Here is a 19,073-nt window from a genome sequence, read left to right on the forward strand (position 1 = left end):
ATGACAGTCTCATTGAGAAACTCACAAGATTATAAGGAGTTTACTTTGGAGAGACTGTATGGCATTCTGAAGACCTATGAGCTTGAGATAGAGCAGGATGAAAGAATGGAGAGAGGAAAGAAGAAAGGAGGATCCATTGCACTAGTTGCTGATCTGGAAAAGGAGAAGGAAGTAAAGATGGAAGCTGTAGAATCAACTTCAAAGGTCTGTGAGAATAAGGGTAAGGGGCTAGCTGCAGAAAGTGAAGATTCATTGAGCCAAGATGACATGGAGGACATTGATGAGCACCTAGCATTTCTTTCAAGAAGATTTGCCAAGCTCAAGTTCAAGAAGAACTTTGGAGCAGCCAAGCCAAATAGAAATATGGTGGATAAGTCAAAATTTAAATGTTTCAAATGTGGCTTGGCAGGGTATTTTGTAAATGAGTGTAGAAAGTCAGATTCCATTAAGAAAAGGTTTGAGTCTGTGGATTATAAACAAAAATACTTTGATCTACTCAAACAGAAGGAAAGGGCTTTTATTACATAAGAGAATGACTGGGCATCTGATGGTTTGGATGAAGATGAAGATGTCAGCTATGTCAATCTAGCCCTAATGGCCAAGTCTGATGAAATAGAGACAAGTTCCTCAAGCAATCAGGTAATCACTACAAACTTTGCATATTTATCTAAAGCTGAGTGTAATGATGCAATAAATGACATGTCTACATAATTGTATCATTTGCATGTTACACTTAAGTCTCTTACTAAAGAAAATGCTAAAATCAAAGAAAACGACTTATTTTTAAGTGAGAGGAATAATGTGCCTGAGTCTCAGTTTGTTGAGTTTGAGAAACTAAAAATTGAGTGTAAGATTGCCAAGGAGGAATTAACTGAGTCCTTGAAAAAGGAAGAAATTTTGAAGAAGCAGCTCGAGCGTGAACAAGAGGTGATTAAAGCATGGAAAACATCCAGGGATGTTCATGCTCAAATCACTAAAGTTCAAGGAATTGAGTCTTTTTGTGATGAAGCCTGGAAAAAGAATAAAGAGAAACTAGAACCTATTTTGGTAGATGGGTTGCTGACAGATGTAGACTCGACGGATGATGAGGACTATCCGTCGGATAACAAAAAGTGTTATCCGTCGAATGATAAAAATCCTCACCCGTCGGCTGTAAGCAAACCCATTAGCAAAGCCAAATTAATCAAGCTAAATGATAAGTATGGGTCTGTTTCCAAGAACTTTGTTTCAGGAGAGTCAAGTCAAGCTAAGAAAGGGAAAAAGGCTAATGTTGGTCACATGACTGTCAAACAGTTAAGTGACAGACTTGAGAAAATAGAGGTAAAAACAGAGACTAAAAAGAAAAACAATAGGAATGGTAAAGTAGGGATTAACAAACACAATAACTACATACCTGATAAATATGCTCCTAGAAAAATCTGTGTCAAGTGTGGTAGTGTAAATCATTTATTTGTTAATTACAAATCTGCCATGCCTACTCCCATGTCTGTTCAGCCTCAATTTCCTAACATGAATGCCATGCCTCCCATGCCTATTAATGCTATGCCTACACAGAATATGAATGCACAGTTTGCTAATATGCCACTTGCACCTAATCCATATTATGCTGCATACAATATGCCTCAAATGCCATTTAGCATGCCTTACTGGAATAACTGTTTGCAGCAAGCATGCCATTCCCTGTTAGCCATAATATGCATGATAATTCTGTTGCATTAAATGGTTTCAAAGGCCCAACCCAAATGACTAAGGAAGAATCTGAAATTCCTAAGTCAAATGAGTTAAGACCTAAGAAACAGAAGAAGAAAGCTAACAAGGCAGGACCCAAGGAAACTTGGGTACCAAAATCAACTTGATTTGATTTTGATGTGTGCAGGGAAACAGAAAGAATCTTTGGTACTTGGATAGTGGCTGTTCAAGACACATGACTGGTGATTCTACCCTGCTCACAGAGTTTAAGGAGAGAGCTGGCCCAAGTATTACTTTTGGAGATGACAGCAAAGGTTATACTGTGGGATATGGTTTGATTTCAAAGGACAATGTCATTATTGAAGAGGTTGCCTTAGTGGATGGTCTCAAACACAATCTATTGAGTATCAGCCAGCTTTGTGACAAAGGCAACTCAGTAACCTTCAACAAAGAAGCCTGTGTTGTGACTAACAATCAAAACAACAAAGTGGTTCTCACTGGTGTGAGAAGAGGAAATGTGTACTTAGCTGACTTCAACTCAACCAAAGCAGAATCTGTAACTTGTCTTCTCAGCAAAGCAAGTCAAGATGAAAGTTGGCTATGGCGCAAGAAGCTATCCCATTTAAACTTCAAGACCATGAATGAGCTGGTAAAGAAAGAACTAGTAAGAGGCATTCCTCTAGTGGAGTTTATAAAGGATGGACTGTGTGATGCCTGCCAAAAAGGGAAGCAGATCAAAGCATCATTCAGGAATAAACTTGATTCAGCAATTGAAGAGCCTCTGCAACTGCTTCACATGGATTTGTTTGGACCAGTCAATGTATTGTCAATTTCTAAGAAAAGATTTTGCCTAGTAATTGTAGATGATTTCTCAAAGTTCTCTTGGACATATTTCCTAAAGTCTAAAGATGAAGCTAGTGAAATCATCATCAATCACATAAGGCAAGTTAACAATCATCCTGATTTCAAAGTTAGAAGAATCAGGAGTGACAATGGAACTGAGTTTAAGAACTATGTCATGAGAGCATTTTGTGAGGAAAATGGGATCTTGCATGACTTTTCAGCAGCAAGGACTCCAAAACAGAATGGAGTAGTGGAAAGAAAGAACATATTTCTTATTGAAGCTGCAAGGAAATGCTTGAAGAATCAAAACTACCAACATATTTCTGGGCTGAAGCTGTAAACACTGCATGCTACACTCAGAACATCTCTCTGATTAATCAAGCAAGATGCATGACTCCTTATCAATTGTTCAAGAACAAGAAGCCAACTCTAAACTTTCTTCATGTCTTTGGCTGTAAATGCTATATTCTGAGAAATCAAACTGATCAAAATGGGAAGTTTGATGCTGAAGCAGATGAAGGAATTTTTGTTGAAAATGCTGTTGGTAAAGCATATAGAGTCTACAATCTAAGAACCACATTGTTGTGGAATCTATACATGTTGTGTTTGATGATAAAAATATTGAAGGACTGAAAGATGGAGATTACCATGAGAGCTTCAAATTCGACAATGTTGAGATGGTCAGTGATGGAAGTGATGATGAAAGTGATCAAGAAACAGTGTCTAAGGATAATGCAGACAAATCTACCACCAATGAAGCACAAAACTCAACATCTATCGAGTTGCAAAATGCTTCATCCGTCGGAAGGCATTCTGTGTTATCCGTCGGTAGACAACCTGCCTCATCCATCGGTATTCAAGATTCACCATCCGTCGGGTTATCAAAAGGAGCAGGAAGTCAAGGCAGATCACCCATAGAAAGTACCCCTTTCTCAAATCAAAGATCCACAAACTCAGGGGGAGTTTCCAGCAATCAAAACTCAATCACACATCAAAACAACATTGAGGTCTCTTCATCTAGAGATAATCTACCTCAACCAAGGAAATGGACAAAAGATCACCCCTTTGAACTGATTATTGGTGATGTTTCTTCTAGAGTTCAAACCAGGAGAGCAACTCAAGAAGAATGTCTATACAACAGCTTTCTGTCAAAGGAAGAACCAAAGAAGGTAGAAGATGCCTTGTTAGATCCTGATTGGATTTTAGCTATGCAGGAGGAGCTAAACCAATTTGAAAGGAATAAAGTATGGAAGCTGGTACCCAAGCCTAAAGGAAAGAATCCAATAGACATCAAATGGGTATTCAGAAACAAGATGGATGAAAATGGCATAGTAGTAAGGAACAAATCCAGATTGGTTGCTAAAGGCTATTGCCAGCAAGAAGGAATAGATTTTGATGAAACATTTGCTCCTGTTGCAAGACTTGAAGCCATCAGAATCTTCTTAGCCTATGCAGCCCATGCCAATTTCAAGGTCTATCAAATGGATGTCAAAAGTGCCTTTCTGAATGGAGATTTGGAGGAAGAAGTGTATGTTAGTCAACCTCCTGGCTTTGAAGATCCAAATTTTCCAGAGTATGTCTATTATCTACTGAAAGCACTTTATGGACTGAAGCAAGCACCTAGAGCATGGTATGACACTTTATCAAAGTTCCTTTTGGAAAATCACTTCACAAGAGGTACTGTAGATAAAACTTTATTTTTCAGAAATGTTAATGGCTCTAGCATACTTGTTCAAATTTATGTAAATGATATTATTTTTGGCTCTACAGATGAGAAACTTTGTAAAAAGTTTGCCAAACTGATGCAAAGTAAGTATGAAATGAGTATGATGGGAGAACTAACTTACTTTCTTGGTTTACAAGTTAAGCAAGTTAGTGATGGAATATTCATTAGTAAAACTAAATATATTTTTGATCTTTTAAAGAAGTTTGATCTAATGGATTGCACATCTGCAAAAACTCTCATGGCCACTGCAACTAAGCTTGAACTAAACACTACTGAAAAGTCTGTGGATATTTCAAGCTATAGAGGCATGGTTGGCTCACTTCTATACTTAACAGCTAGTAGGCCAGATATAATATTTGCTACATGTTTATGTGCTAGATTTTAGGCTGATCCTAGAGAGTCTCACTTGATAGCTATTAAGAGAATTTTCAGATATCTCAAGGGAACACCAAAACTTGGCATTTGGTATCCTAGAGATTCTGGTTTTGATCTAACTGGTTATTCAGATGCAGATTATGCAGGTTGCAGAATTGACAGAAAAAGCACAACAGGAACTTGTCAATTTCTAGGAAATAAGCTTGTGTCCTGGTTCAGTAAAAAGCAAAATTCAGTTTTTACTTCTACAGCTGAAGCTGAATATATTGCTGCTGGAAGTTGCTGTGCACAGATTTTATGGATGAAAAATCAATTGCTAGACTATGGTTTGCAAGTTGAGAGGATTCCTATTTTCTGTGATAATACAAGTGCAATTGCCATCACTGAAAATTCAGTGCAACATTCAAGGACAAAGTACATAGACATCAAGTACCATTTCATAAGGGAATATGTAATGAATGGTACTGTAGAGTTACATTTTGTTCCAAGTGAGAAGCAACTTGCAGATATTTTTACCAAGCCACTGGATGAATCCACCTTTTTTAGGTTGGTAAGTGAGTTAGGTATGCTTAATTACTCTTGAATATATCTGAGTTATTTTGCAAGTTGATATGTAGCCAGAAATTTAACTGATTTTTAGTCATGGATGAAATTTTGGCTAAGTCAAAATTTGCATCTCGACGGATGACCACTATCCATCGAGTTGAGTCATCCGTCGATATACAATGTGCAAATAAAAATCAATTACTTTTCTGGAATCTTTTAAAACTCGACGGATAACAGTTTATCCTCATCCGTGGAAGTGTCTAAATCTTAACCGTTAATTCCCTGAACATTATCCATCGAGTATACTTACAGTTTGTAAGCTTTACACGACGGATAATGGGTGGAATTTTTACAGTTTATTTTTAAACGGCTAATTTAGGCAATTTCTATTGGGTAATTTACTTTTCTTTATTATTTTCATTCGTTGTTTTTGAGGAAGTATAAAAGCTTATTTCATTCCAATTATTTTCTTTTAACATTCTTAAATTCAACTGCTTTTATTTTATTCTCTCTCAAGCAAATATCCTGTTTCTCTTCAAAGCTTTCATTCTCTAACAATGGCACCTGTAGTAAAGATCATGTCTCAGACTGGGTTCATTTATGAGAAGAACAACTTCACTGCTTTGGTCAATAAGGGTATTCAGCAATCAGAAGACTATCACAAGATGATGGACTTCGTGAAGAACTGCAAGTTAAGTTATGCCATGCTTGAATCACCCACAGTTTACTGTGAAGTTGTTGAAGAGATGTGGACCACTGTAATCTACAACTCTACTGACAAAACCATCACTCTAACTATCACAGGTAATGAGTTCTGTATCAATAGTGATGTGATAAAAGCATGTTTCAAAATTCCTGATGATAATGTAACTTCACCACACACTGACACTGATATTATCAATATGCTTAATTCCATGCATTATGCACTTCCTACTAATAAGCTAAGTGAGATTAGAAGATTAGGTCTTAGGAAGGAATGGAGTTTCATGTGTGATGTTGTGACTAAAGTTTTCTCTGGAAAAGTCAGTAATTTTGATTCTGTGAACATTTCCATGCTTAACCTATACATGCTAGTTACAGATAAATTTTACAATTTCAGTGACCTTGTCTTATATGAGTTAGGTTTTAAACTAGGTGAGTTAGCCAAAAGGGGAAAGAATGTATATTATGCTAGATTTTTCATGATATTGGCTAACCATCTTTGTCAAGAGATTGTACTTGAGAACTCAAACAACAAATTAGCTTGTTGGGTTCAAGAGAGAAGAATCATTGCAGATTTGAACAGAGCCAACCATCATAGGGATGTGCCAATGTTCTACTTTCCTGTAATGCAGACACCTCAGGTAAGTGAGGTAAGTTCATCCATACCCTCAACTATTCCAATCTCCTCAATTTCTTTGAGTTCAGGAGTAGCTATGGCAACTGTGACAATGACCAAACAGTTGCCTACCAAAGCTGCCAAATCAACTACAATTTCTAAATCCAAGTCAAAGAAAACCCCCTCTGGTATCTCTCAAAAGGTACCAGTTGAAAAATCTACCAAAGCCAAAGAGAGGAGTGTGAAGGAGGACCAGTTAGGTGAGGGAAGGGGTGAACATCAAAAAAACCCCAAGGATAAGGTTGGAGAGTTGAGTGAATCCCAGCCTAGCCACACAGTTTCCCAACAAACTGCAGTGCTTAAAAAGGACAAAAGCTCACTTCTAGCTGCATCCTCCCAAAAGGATGTGGCTATTGAACAAGCCAAGAGCACAGGCCAAAAGGGTTAGGGACACAAGCTCATCCCAAACTTACACAAGAAAGAAGAAATCCAAAACAACTGGGGATGCACAGGGCACACACACAGTGCAAACTGGTGCTAAAGACACAGTCCCTGCACTTTCTCAAATTCAGATTGATGTGGCTCCAATAAATGTGGAGTCACAGCCAAAATCTCTTATAATAGAAGCCTCTGAAACACCATACTCACCAACAAACTCTCTGGAAGTGGATATGATAAACACTTCAATTCCTGATTCCCCTTCTTTAACTCTATTGGGGAAGCCAAAATCTAGTGCAAGTGAGCATCATCTTTTAGATGATTTGTTGGCTCACTTGCCAATTCTTTCAGATACTATTGTGACATCTGTGCCTCAAATAACTTCAATCAACACAGAGTCAACAATAGTTTCTCTTCCCACCTCATTCATTTCTACTCTCTCGATGGATATTGCTCATCCGTCGAGTAGTGATTGTATCCCGACGGATAAGCTTAACAGCAGTTATCCGTCAGATAGCTTTACCACTCACCCGATGGATATCACTTATCCGTCGAGTGTCTCTGCACAACTTCAAACTTCAATCATTTCTAGTGCAGAGGATTTAGTGGTAATACAGTCACTCTTAGGACTGAGAGAGGAGAGTGTATTGAGTGAGAGGCTGGATTGCTCCCAAGCAAAAGGAGAGGAAAATAGTGAATCTCAGCAATCCATTCATTCAGGATTGGCAAGAGTGAGTGAGAGGAGTCCCACCTTAGTAGGTGAAGGTGAGGGTGTGAGGTTGGGGAGCCAGGGTGAGACCCTGATGCAACAAAAGAGAGATTATGAGAGAAAGGCAGGTACATGAGAAATAAGGGTGGATCCAGCCATTGCTAGTGAGTCAATGATTGTGGATGATGCTGAAAAGGGAAGACAATTTCAGCACCATTACAAAGCTGAAATTGATAACATTTTCTTGGATGCTGACACTTTTACTCATCCTGTGTCAGCCTATCAATTGTTGGCTGCTCAGGGCAATGTGGAGGCAGAACAGACTTTGAATTTAGTACACACCTCAGAATCTCTTCAAAGAGATAAAGCTGCTGTCAATAGGATGCCTTCTCAAGCTGGTGAGCCATCTGAAGAATTTGGAGTAAATTCTAATGATGATGACTCTATTTCTTTGGATGGAAGCATGAACTTAGGGGGAGATGAAGACCCAAGTTCTGTTTTAAATTTACCTGGATGGACATGGACAAAGGAATTTACACCAGGACAATTTGATGTGTCTTTGGTCAAGCAAGTGGTGGCTATTCAAAAGGCCCTTCAGGAGACTTCAGATGCTGGTACCAAGGCTATTCTTCAAGCTCACCTAGACTCTCTACATCTCATGAAGATCCAGCACTTAAGACAGAATATGAGTGTGGATGAACTAAAAAGAGATATAGCTGACTTGAAGACATATAATTCTGAGAAGCTGGATTCAGTAATGCCATATGGTACCATGCAAGATCTACTACTAAGATTGAGGAGAGAATCAGACTCTGAAAAGAAGCTAGCCAAGCTGGAAAACAAAGTTCAAGTTATTGAGAATTCAGTGGCTATCCTTCTTCAAAATCAACAGACTCAGACAAATCTTCTCATGCAACTGGCTAAAGCACAAGGCCTAACTCCTCAACTTGATGATAACAAAAAGGGGGAGAGAGAATCAAGTAAGGGGGAGAAAGGACCAACTGAGGGGGAGAAACTTCAAGTACAAATTAGCAAAGTACATGTACCTTCAATTACAATCTCCAAGCCAACAGTTGCAGATGGTATAGATCTAATTAAAGCAGTAGCAGCAAATTTGAAAGTTGCTGAAAAAGGAAAGTTGAGTTTGATCAACTGGAATAAGATTGATGAGGAGATACAGAAAAAGTTTGAACTAGTCAAGGAGCCAGTTCAGTCAGCCATCCATCACTCTCATGTCAAGCCAATCAGTGTGAATGAGATGAGCATGAACTATCTGGAAAAAGGACAATCTTCCTGTATCAAGTCTACAAAGGCTGAAACAATTCTTAAACCAAGGGCAAATTATCCAAAATCATCTTGGAAGAACCCTATGGATACTGTGTATGAGACACCCAAGCCTGATGAAAAGAAGCTTCTGTCAAGATCTATTGTCTTCTATAAAGATCCAGCTGATTCAGCTTCAAAAAGGAGAATTGCTAAGATATTCAGAAATGGAAAGGAAATTTGTGTGGTAGCTGGACATCCACAATTTGCTCAAACAAAGAAAGAAGAAAAAGCCAGATTAAAGCAGGAAAAGAGGCAAGCTGCTCTAGATGCAAAGAAGTCTAAACAAAAGAAAGAACAGATTGCTATCTTGGCCAAGCTACAGGCTGTGAATTCTTCTCAATAAATTCCCTCTCAACCATCTGAAGCTGATGAATCAAAGAAGAAGATTGAAGAATAGAAGAAATCCCCAAGAAAGAAAGAATTGGCTAGAAGAACAAAAAGGAAACTGGATGTTGTTGACAAGGAATTAGAAGATCAATTTCCTAAGGAATCCACTCAAGCATCAAAGCCCTCTGTGGTATTTGAAGACATAAGGGTGGTGGATCCCTACAGAAACATACATGGTGAACCTATTGTGCCAAAGGATGAGCCAATAGAGTGGGATAAAATACCAATTCCTGACTTCAACTTACCAATCCTTAGCAAGCCAAAAAGGACAAAGTCAAGGGCAATCAAGAAAGTGAAGCTGTCACCTCTCAAATCCAAGTCAGTAGTTAAAGCTCAACCCAAGGTCAACATGGGAGACTACTTGTACTTGTGTGACATCAAAGAATTTTCAGATCTAAACCTTTATCTGGATGAACTGGATGAAGTAAGGGCAATTGATGCATACAGAAACCTACCTGAAAGGTTGGTGTTCAAGTACAAAGGAGGAAGGGAGATTCAGTGGCCACTTCACAGGATTTTTCAAGAAAGCCAAGCTGTGCTGATTAAAGTCTATTCACCCTTCAAGAAAAATTTTGGGTTCAATGTAACTACAAGAAGACTAGTATTGAAGAAGATTGAAGAGCTGAGGAGTGTTAGAGCTAAAGATGCACTCCCAAAGACTCTAATCATCCCATACACAGGGAGAAGAGTGCATCTAAGGCCCTACTGGCTGATGGAATTCATGGATGACAAGGGTGTAAGAAGATTCTTCAGATTAGAAGACCAATTGAGTATCTCTAGCAATGAGACTCTCTTGGAAATGCAAGAAAAGCTAGATCTCTCAGAATCTGATGAACTAGAATTCCACAGGCAGCTCCAGAATCAAATTGAAGAAAATAACAGAAAGCTTGGAAGAAGATCCAGACCTTCAAGGAACTAGAAAAATCTGCTCAGGCTAGAGGAGCATCTTGAATTGACTGTGAGCCAAACCTTGCACATTTTAATTAATTGAAGCACTTTTATTTTATCTACTTATCTTTAAAGATATATGTTCATGATCTTTTGTTATCATCAAGTATCTCTTAATTTATGGCTACAATTCCAGTAGACATAAATTGGGGGAGATTGTTGTGCATATGTTGTGTACTTGATGATTTCATAAACAAAACATCTAAGTAGATTTTACTTAGTGAAATTATGTAGCACTCGACGGATAAGAATTATAGTCCCGACGGATAACTCATTATAGTCCCGACGGATGATTAACTTATTATCCATCGAGTGAGTAGCTTATGTAATAATAAGTTTGTAGCACAGTTATGTATGCACCTTTGTATAGAATCTGTAGTAGCATATAAGTCATGTTGACTTTAACTAGATCTGCAGAATAGGTTGATTCATTGTACATAATTGATGTCTTGTAATTCTGCATAAGTGATATAGAGTCAAGTGCCAAAATAGCTACCGACGTATGATTAACAAAGCCATTGACGGATGATCAAATGACTATCAACGGATGTTTAATATAGCAGTCGACAGATGATCAATTAAATCATCAACGGATATTCTGAAAGTTGACGGATGATCATATGAAGAATTCAAATAGCAGTTGAACAGTGAAAGCTGACACACAGCCGTCGAGATGTATACAAACACACTGTGGAAGCCCATTAACTGGGTAATAGAGGACGAAAAGCAGCAAAGCTTAAGACTGTTAGATTTTATATTTGTTCAGTCTTTTTGACTTTGTAATCTTGGTATTATATAAACCAAGAGAGTAGCAAATAGAAATATAACTGAGATAGCTGAGAAATAAAAAAAACAGAGAAATCTTTGTAAGCAGAATCTTTATCATTTCCTGTATTCTCAGTAGTTCCATTTGTAAGAAGCTGTGAGCATTTCTGCACACAGAGTCCTCTCGTTATATTATATATATCTCTGGTGGAATTGTTTAAATCCACCAGAAAGTTTTTAAAGACTCTTGTTTTTAATTACTTATGTTTTGATTCAATTAAGTTTACATTCCGCATTGTGCTAATCAAAACAAATATATCTATAATCGAGTTGAACATTTTTATTTCGAGAAAAAGGTTCAAGAATTCCATTCAACCCCCCTTCTGTAATTCTTGCTATATTGTTAAGGGACTAACATAAATGTTTTAAGTTACGTATCCCCTGTACTTGAAAATGTTGTTTAAAATTATGTTTTGGGGAAAAGTAACTTCTGAAAACACCTATCTCTAAACGTGATTAAAATAAAAGAGGTTTTTTTTAAAAAAGTGTGTTGTAACAGAATGGTTTTAAAAAGAGATAGGTGACAGTGATTTTGGAAACTGGATAAAGGGACTGTTTTAATCCACCTATGTCGTGGAAGGTTTTGATCCACCTATGTCGTGGAATTTTAGAAAGAGGCAAAAAGGGAATTCAATTGATCTATTGGAGTTGCGTAAGAGGCCCGTTATTCGGTAACGGCCCAGCATGTGGTTGCGTAAGTGGCTAATTGGGTTGGGCATTCTGTTTAACCGATTAGTCCAACGTAGGGAAAAGACCTAGCTAGTCTTTTCCCAAGTTCCGGAACACATTCTATTTTTGGATGGCCGCTAGTCGCTGTCCGGTGAAGGTAGACTGATCAGCTATCTTCACCCGTTAAACGTCCAATAGATTTTAATTGATTTAGTTTTGAAATTGTTTAACAAATTAACGTGTTTGAGACAGATGATTTTGTGGTTCCAGTAACGGAACAAATGATTTTGGGTCCCCGTCACGGGATAAATGGTTTTATGATTCCTGTAATAGAACGGAAGGTTTGAAAATGAAAATAGCATGCTAAAAGAAATGAACTTTGGAATTTATATACAACACATGACTGATATTGTTGTTTCTCGGAGCATGTTAGTTTTAATATCCAGTTATGAATGTTTACTTATTTTCTAATGAGCTATGAATTCTGTTCCTATCACTGCTTTATTAAATTGTTTTTACTTATTATTCATATAGTGGTACTGCTGAGCAATTGATTGCTCACCCTTGCAGAATGTTTTATATAAGTATTGCAGATGTTTAGGAGATTCTTCCGCGGTAGTCAGGGCAGAGTTCCAGTTCCTTGTGGTATCAGGCTCCTCTGAGGTAGTTGTGCTGGACCAAAGATGGTCTGTTGAGTTGATGTATTAGGTTAATGGCATCAGGATAACTTGTAGTAGGTTGTTTTTGTAATAGATGTAACCTAAATCATACTTAAACCTGGAAAAGATCTTGGTAAAAGGGGTCGTAATTATATTTTATCACTGCATTGTTTATCTTATGGTTGTTATTGATGACGTCAACTCCTGACCCCGGGGTTGAGGCCGTCACATTACAGGTGGCCCAACATGAAGAGGGACGTAGCAGAATGGGTAAGCAAATGTTTGACTTGGCAAAGAGTAAGGGCAGGGCACCAGAGACCCAGTGGACTTTTACGACCCCTGGAGATTCCCGAATGGAAATGGGAACAAATAGCCTTGGATTTTGTTGTAGGCTTTCCAAGGACGAAAGCCAATCACAATGCCATATGGGTAATTATAGACCGACTGACACAGTCAGCTCACTTCATTCCAATCAATGAGAGATACACAGTCGACAGACTGATGGACATTTACCTTAACGAAATAGTGACGCGACATGGAGTCCCATCATCCATTATCTGAGATCGAGACCCCAGATTCAACTCCAGATTTTGGAGGAGTTTTCAAAAATATGCGGGAATTAAATTAAACATGAGTACCGTTTACCATCCCCAAACGGACGGGCAAAGTGAAAGGACCATCCAGACACTAGAGGATATGTTGAGAGTCTGTGCAATAGACTTTAAAGGAAGTTGGGGTGATCACTTGCCGTTGATCGAATTTTCTTATAACAATAGCTTTCATGCCAGTATCGGAATGCCGCCTTACGAGGCCCTGTACGGAAGAAGGTGTCGATCTCCCTTATACTGGGATGAAGTGGGAGAGCAAAAGATGCTCGGACCCGAAGTGGTCCAAAGGACCAAAGACATAATTGATCTTATCAGAGGATGGCTTGTAGTAGCCCAAGACCGACAAAAGAGGTATGCAGACTTAGCCTGAAAGGACAAGGAGTATGAAGTAGGGGATTTAGTACCGCACTTACTTACTTAACTTGTGCTTGACCGGAGAGAAAAAGTAAAGCGAAAGAAGCTGAAAGTATCCCCTTGGATGGGATTGATGAGTTTCGAAAAGAAAGGGTAACTAAGCCCAAGATACATTGGAACTTTTGAGATACTAAGACGGATTGGGAAGTTAGCTTACGAGCTAGCCCTACCCCCGAACCTACAACAAGTTCATAATCTGTTCCATGTGTCAATGCTAAGGAAGTATCATCGGGATGCCAGGCACATAATGGAATACGAGCATATGGATATGCAACCAGACCTGACTTACGTGGAGCAACCAGTGAAGATTATGGACAAAAAGGAGCAAGTGCTTCGGAACAAGGTAATCAAGCTAGTCAGAGTGCTATGGCAGAATCATAATGTGGAGGAGTCAACTTGGAAACTAGAGAGCGCAATGCTAGAAAAGTACCCCCATTTATTTTCTATCTGATTCCGGGACAGAATCCTTTTAAGGAGGGGAGACTGTAATAACCCCAAAAATTTTGGAAATTTTGTAACCCTTATGAATAGTGATTTTGCTGATGATGCTGATTAAGAAAATTTTTCATGCCACACTATGTAGGAGTTCTTTTATTGATATTCTATGATCTTATTAGTACTCTATATGGTATATAAGTGTATGTAAAGATCGTCATAATCCAAATTCGAGTACTTTGATTTTTCCCGAAAATCCACTAGATACCGAAAGAATTGAGTATAAGGTAACATGATTAAAAGGATTTAAATTCAAGGATTATAAGAGAGGATCATAAAAGGAATATAAAATATGAAGAAAGGTTAGGGGAATCCAAGTAATAAAATCCCGGATATGATCCCTCAAATGACAAACGAGAACGAAAGTTAAGCGAACCGTATAACAGATAAGCGGTCATTAGCCAAGTAATTAATTATTAATCAAAGAGGTTAGTGGATGATGACATGTGTTAACAAGATGACACAAGCATGGTGACATAAGCATGACAAGAAGAAGTGCTTTGTTGGATGATTCTTGGCCAAGTAAAAGTTACTATGGTAAAAATTCTAATTATTTTCCAAGCCAAAAGGGAATCAACCAAGCAAAATATCATAAAACAAAAATTAAAAGTAGACTTTTTCTCTCAAGAACAAAGCTCTCGGCTTTTTCTTTTTCAAGAAAGAAGAAAATCCAAAATTTAAGATCCAAGCTTTATTAAATTGCAAGGTAATTATCCAAGGTCCTTTATGATTAGTTATGGCTATCCTAGGAGTTTAAGCTCCCAATTCCTTCATAATTTCTTTCAATAAATCATTGAAGAAGAGAGTGAATAGTGTTTTCAAGAATTTTAAATTGTTTGATCTTTTGTTTTTGCTTAAATTAAGCTTTGGTAAGGACTTTCAAGGGCTATTTCAAGCTTCTTAGTTACTTCTACTCACTAAGAAAGGTAAAACCTCATACCCTAAGCTTTACTTTGAGTATTTAGGAGTGGTTTTGAATAATATAGTTCATAAGAAGCATGATTCTTGTATGTTTAGAGTTTGGATGGATTTGAAATGATTTTGAGTTATAAATCTTGGTTATTGGATTAATGAACCTTAAGTATAGTTAATAGCTCTTGTGATTGAATGAGTTGAGAAAATCATGAGGTTATGGACTGATGTATTAAGATTTGGATGAATTTTGGTTGTATTGATGGTTATGAGTTGATTTTTGGTTGATTGGAGTAGTTTAAAACTTGGTAATCGCGTAAATATAGCCGTCGTAATGCCCATTTTCATACAACTGCTTGTTCTTAGTGTTTGGGACAGAGATCTAACTGTCTACTCTGTAACTTTTCCATTTTTAGCTAGACCGTGTCGTAAGCTTCATTTTGATATGTGGTTCGCTTGAATCCGATGTACGATTTAAAAGAAACGACCGTTTTAAGTATCGGCGTTTCGCGAACGAACCATTATCCCTCGCCTTACTTTAAAACATTGATTAAAGCCCTTAAATGACTAATTGGAGTACGAAACAATTATGTAAGGTTAATTGGTCAGTTGGTAGAGTATTCACGAAAGAGTCGCCTTAAAACTCGTAACGGTTAATTTTATAAAAATGGTGGAGCAAAGGGTACTCGAGCGACTTATGTGAATCGTTAAGCGCAAAAGCGAACGTTAGGGTCCAATTGGTTAAAGTCTAGTTTCTTAAGCGATCGTGGTTTAATTCCAACTTATATGTTGTTTATAGGTTACCAGACTCGCCCTGGGCCTTTTACCACCCCTAGTCGCTCAGGAAAGTTTTCTACCCATTATATTGTTGTTGTGATGTACATATTTGTTTGTGCATTATCTTGTGATAAGTGCATGGTTGTTATTAGCAAGTCTTGCGATATATTGGAGCATGTGATATAATATATATGCATGCCTGTTCCGTAATTTTGATATCTCATTGTTGATTCAATTGATTATAAACTGCATAATACCTATGCTAAAGATAAGCAGTACTTGCGTATACCCTTAGTATAGGGGACCTAGAGTTGAACATTTTCTATACCGGAAGGCGATGTTCCCGAGTATATTATATATATATATAGTTTTCAAAACTATTAAAAGAATAATTTTTATTCGATAGTTTTATATTATAAATGAATACTATTTTGAATATTCATTCGAGAACTTATGACTCCACTTATTTTATTTAATGAATATTATTTTGAACATTCATTCGAGGACTTATGACTCCGCTTATTTTATTAAATAATATTCTTTATTTTATTAAAGAATAATGTTTCGATATTTTCCAAGTATTCGGAAAATAATTGATACTATCAAATCATTCTTGTTTTAAATATTTCCAGAGATTATTTTCAAACTTTATCAAAACTATTTTTGGAAAGTTAGAGCGGATCGCAAAACTCGTTTTCAAATTTAAGATCTTCCTTTCGAAGGGGATTTAAATACTTGCTCAAAAATCTGAGGGATCCGGCTCCATGATGTATTTTTATATTCGCAATAAGGTTGCTATTTTGATAAAAGAGTTTTTCATTACTTACCCAACACTCGGGAAGTAAAATTCTTGGAATAAGTTAATCCATTAACAGGCATCGCCTGGGAAATATCGGTGAGTTTCCTTTCCAACTAGATACGACTTCTTGGTGGAGCCGTATCAACAAATTTCTACTTGGGGAAAGGGGGTACGATCTTTACGTTTCAGAGTTATGGATTTCATCTAAACTAGGAGTGGTGTAAGTGGTCGAGTGGCGCCGGCCCAGCCTTATTATATTGGCCCAAATGGCCCGGAAGTTCTGTTAAGACGGTCCATTCCTTAGGAGTCAAGTGTTCGGTTGACAAGTAAATCCGACTGTTCTCCTCTACATGTAGAAAATGGTGGGATTGCACTACTATGACTGATCATCGTGAGTGGTCTTCCTGGCGCGGAAAACTCCCGTAATGAGTTCATCATCCAGTTTGGATATTTCTGCAACACCACCCAGAGTATTTCGATAGAAAGGCTACGGATGGGTGATTGCTAAAGTGTTGACAGGGTCAAATGGTTATAATAATGTTTCCATCAAATGAAGTATCTCATAACTTCATTTCTTTTAAACAATATTTTAAAGATTGAATTTATTCAAGTCTTATGTTGTAGTCCCATCTACGTGAGGAACCTTTGAAAACTTATTATACTTTGAAAAATGGTAGTTCAAGTAGTTTTCTAAAATGATATAAGTATATTGAAGTATTTGGTAACTTCATCTTCCTTTAAGCTTATATCAAGTAAGTAATTATCTTACACTTGATAAAGATTTCCAGTAATTTATCTATTTAGATACTTGCATTATTGATTAAACTATATATTATCTTGCGAGTTGTAATGCTCACTCTTGCTTCATTTCTTCATCACACAATAATAGTTAGGAAGGATGGCCGGACTCAAGCAGACCCAGTGCAAGAGTGTGGGAAGCGTCCCGCATCTTTCCGTTGATATCATAGCTGCCATAGCTGCAGAGGTAGATCTATCTGTAGGCCAGACATTATACTTTTGGGAATCAATTATGTATAATTATAACTTGTGTTGGATAATGGCAACTAACTGTAAACTTATTAAGTAATCATTTTGGGTTGTAATAACTTTTAAATTATGGATTCAAGGACTTGTACTTATTTCAATTTCATCTCTGAGACTATAACATGTTGTGGTGTGTGTTATTGTGGGGTCACAACATGAGGGTATTTACTTTTAATTAAGATAAGTGATATTTATGGAAAGAAAGACCGTGATGATCCGGATCCCCGACCCCGGATCTGGGGGTGTTACAGCTGTTTTTGGAGCATCCGGCCAATTTCTTGGCTAGAGCTCCCTTCGATCCAAAAATTCCAGCCACCAATTCTGAAAACCGTTTCTGTTTATTACTTTTAATAATAATTCAAATATTCTAATTTTAATTCCAAAATTTATTTTTAATTCAAAATAAAGTTGGTTAATTATTTTTAAATAATTAACTAAATTATTTTAATTCCAAAAATTATAATCTTTCTTATTTTCAAACATTCAAAATTTGATTTAATTATTTATAATTTATTTTGATTAATTATTAATTAATTTAATTAATTGATTAATTTATTTAATCAATTAATTTTATATGTAAATAGTTAAATAAAATGTAATTATTTGTAGTTAAGCCAAATGATGATATAAAAATAATTTTTAGCATTTAAAAAATCATATAGGGTATTTAAAATTCAATTAATATTTTTATTAATTGAATTTTTCTTATTTTATTCATAATAAATAGATCGTTCGTCCGTTTAATACGATACGAATGCGTCTAGACTCAGAAAAATATTTTGTTTCTATTAAAAATACTTTCGAGATATAAAACCTTTCATTTCAAAAGGTCGCTTGATTTTGTAAACATTTCTGAGTCACACAACTATCAAAAAGTTATATTTTGACTCGCTTTCAGTTTTAAACGTACCGCCTCGAATGTTGTGATAAACTAAGTTATATGTTATATGAATTATATGATACGTGGAATAGGTGTTTACATGTTGTATGAATTATGTGCTGATAAGAGTGTCAGAATACTGGTTTAATCGTATCTTCTGATCCGTAATTCGGATTCAGACGAAATGAAAAGTGATTAGAAGCTTATATTGTATATTTTGATATTTTGTAATAAAATGATTAAGTCGGAAATGTGAGTACATGTCACTGGATATGCATAATGTGATTATGTGTGATCTGATTATGTATTAATTAATAATTATGTGAAGTATATGTTTATTTCTTATATTGAGAACGTGATAAGTGAATTGAGTAACATAACGTCGTGTCCTGATTGATATTGGAATTCAGTTTGATTGATTGATTGTTGATTGAAATTGAATAATAGGGGGATAGTCTAATAAATAGACGAGATAATGTTAGTTTTTTGATAAGGATTTGTTCAAGCATTGATTTATAGAATATTATGTTTAAAATGGTTTGACTGTAAGATATAGTCAAATTACAGTCAAAGCATGATTGTGTGTTAACTGATAATTGGTAAGTCAGAAGAATTAAATGAGTTGAGTTTTGATTACGTATTAAGTGTTTATCAAGATACATGATATGTATATGCTTATGGGTTAT

This window comes from Apium graveolens, chromosome 8, assembly GCF_009905375.1.
Source record: "Apium graveolens cultivar Ventura chromosome 8, ASM990537v1, whole genome shotgun sequence".
Lineage (NCBI taxonomy): Eukaryota > Viridiplantae > Streptophyta > Magnoliopsida > Apiales > Apiaceae > Apium > Apium graveolens.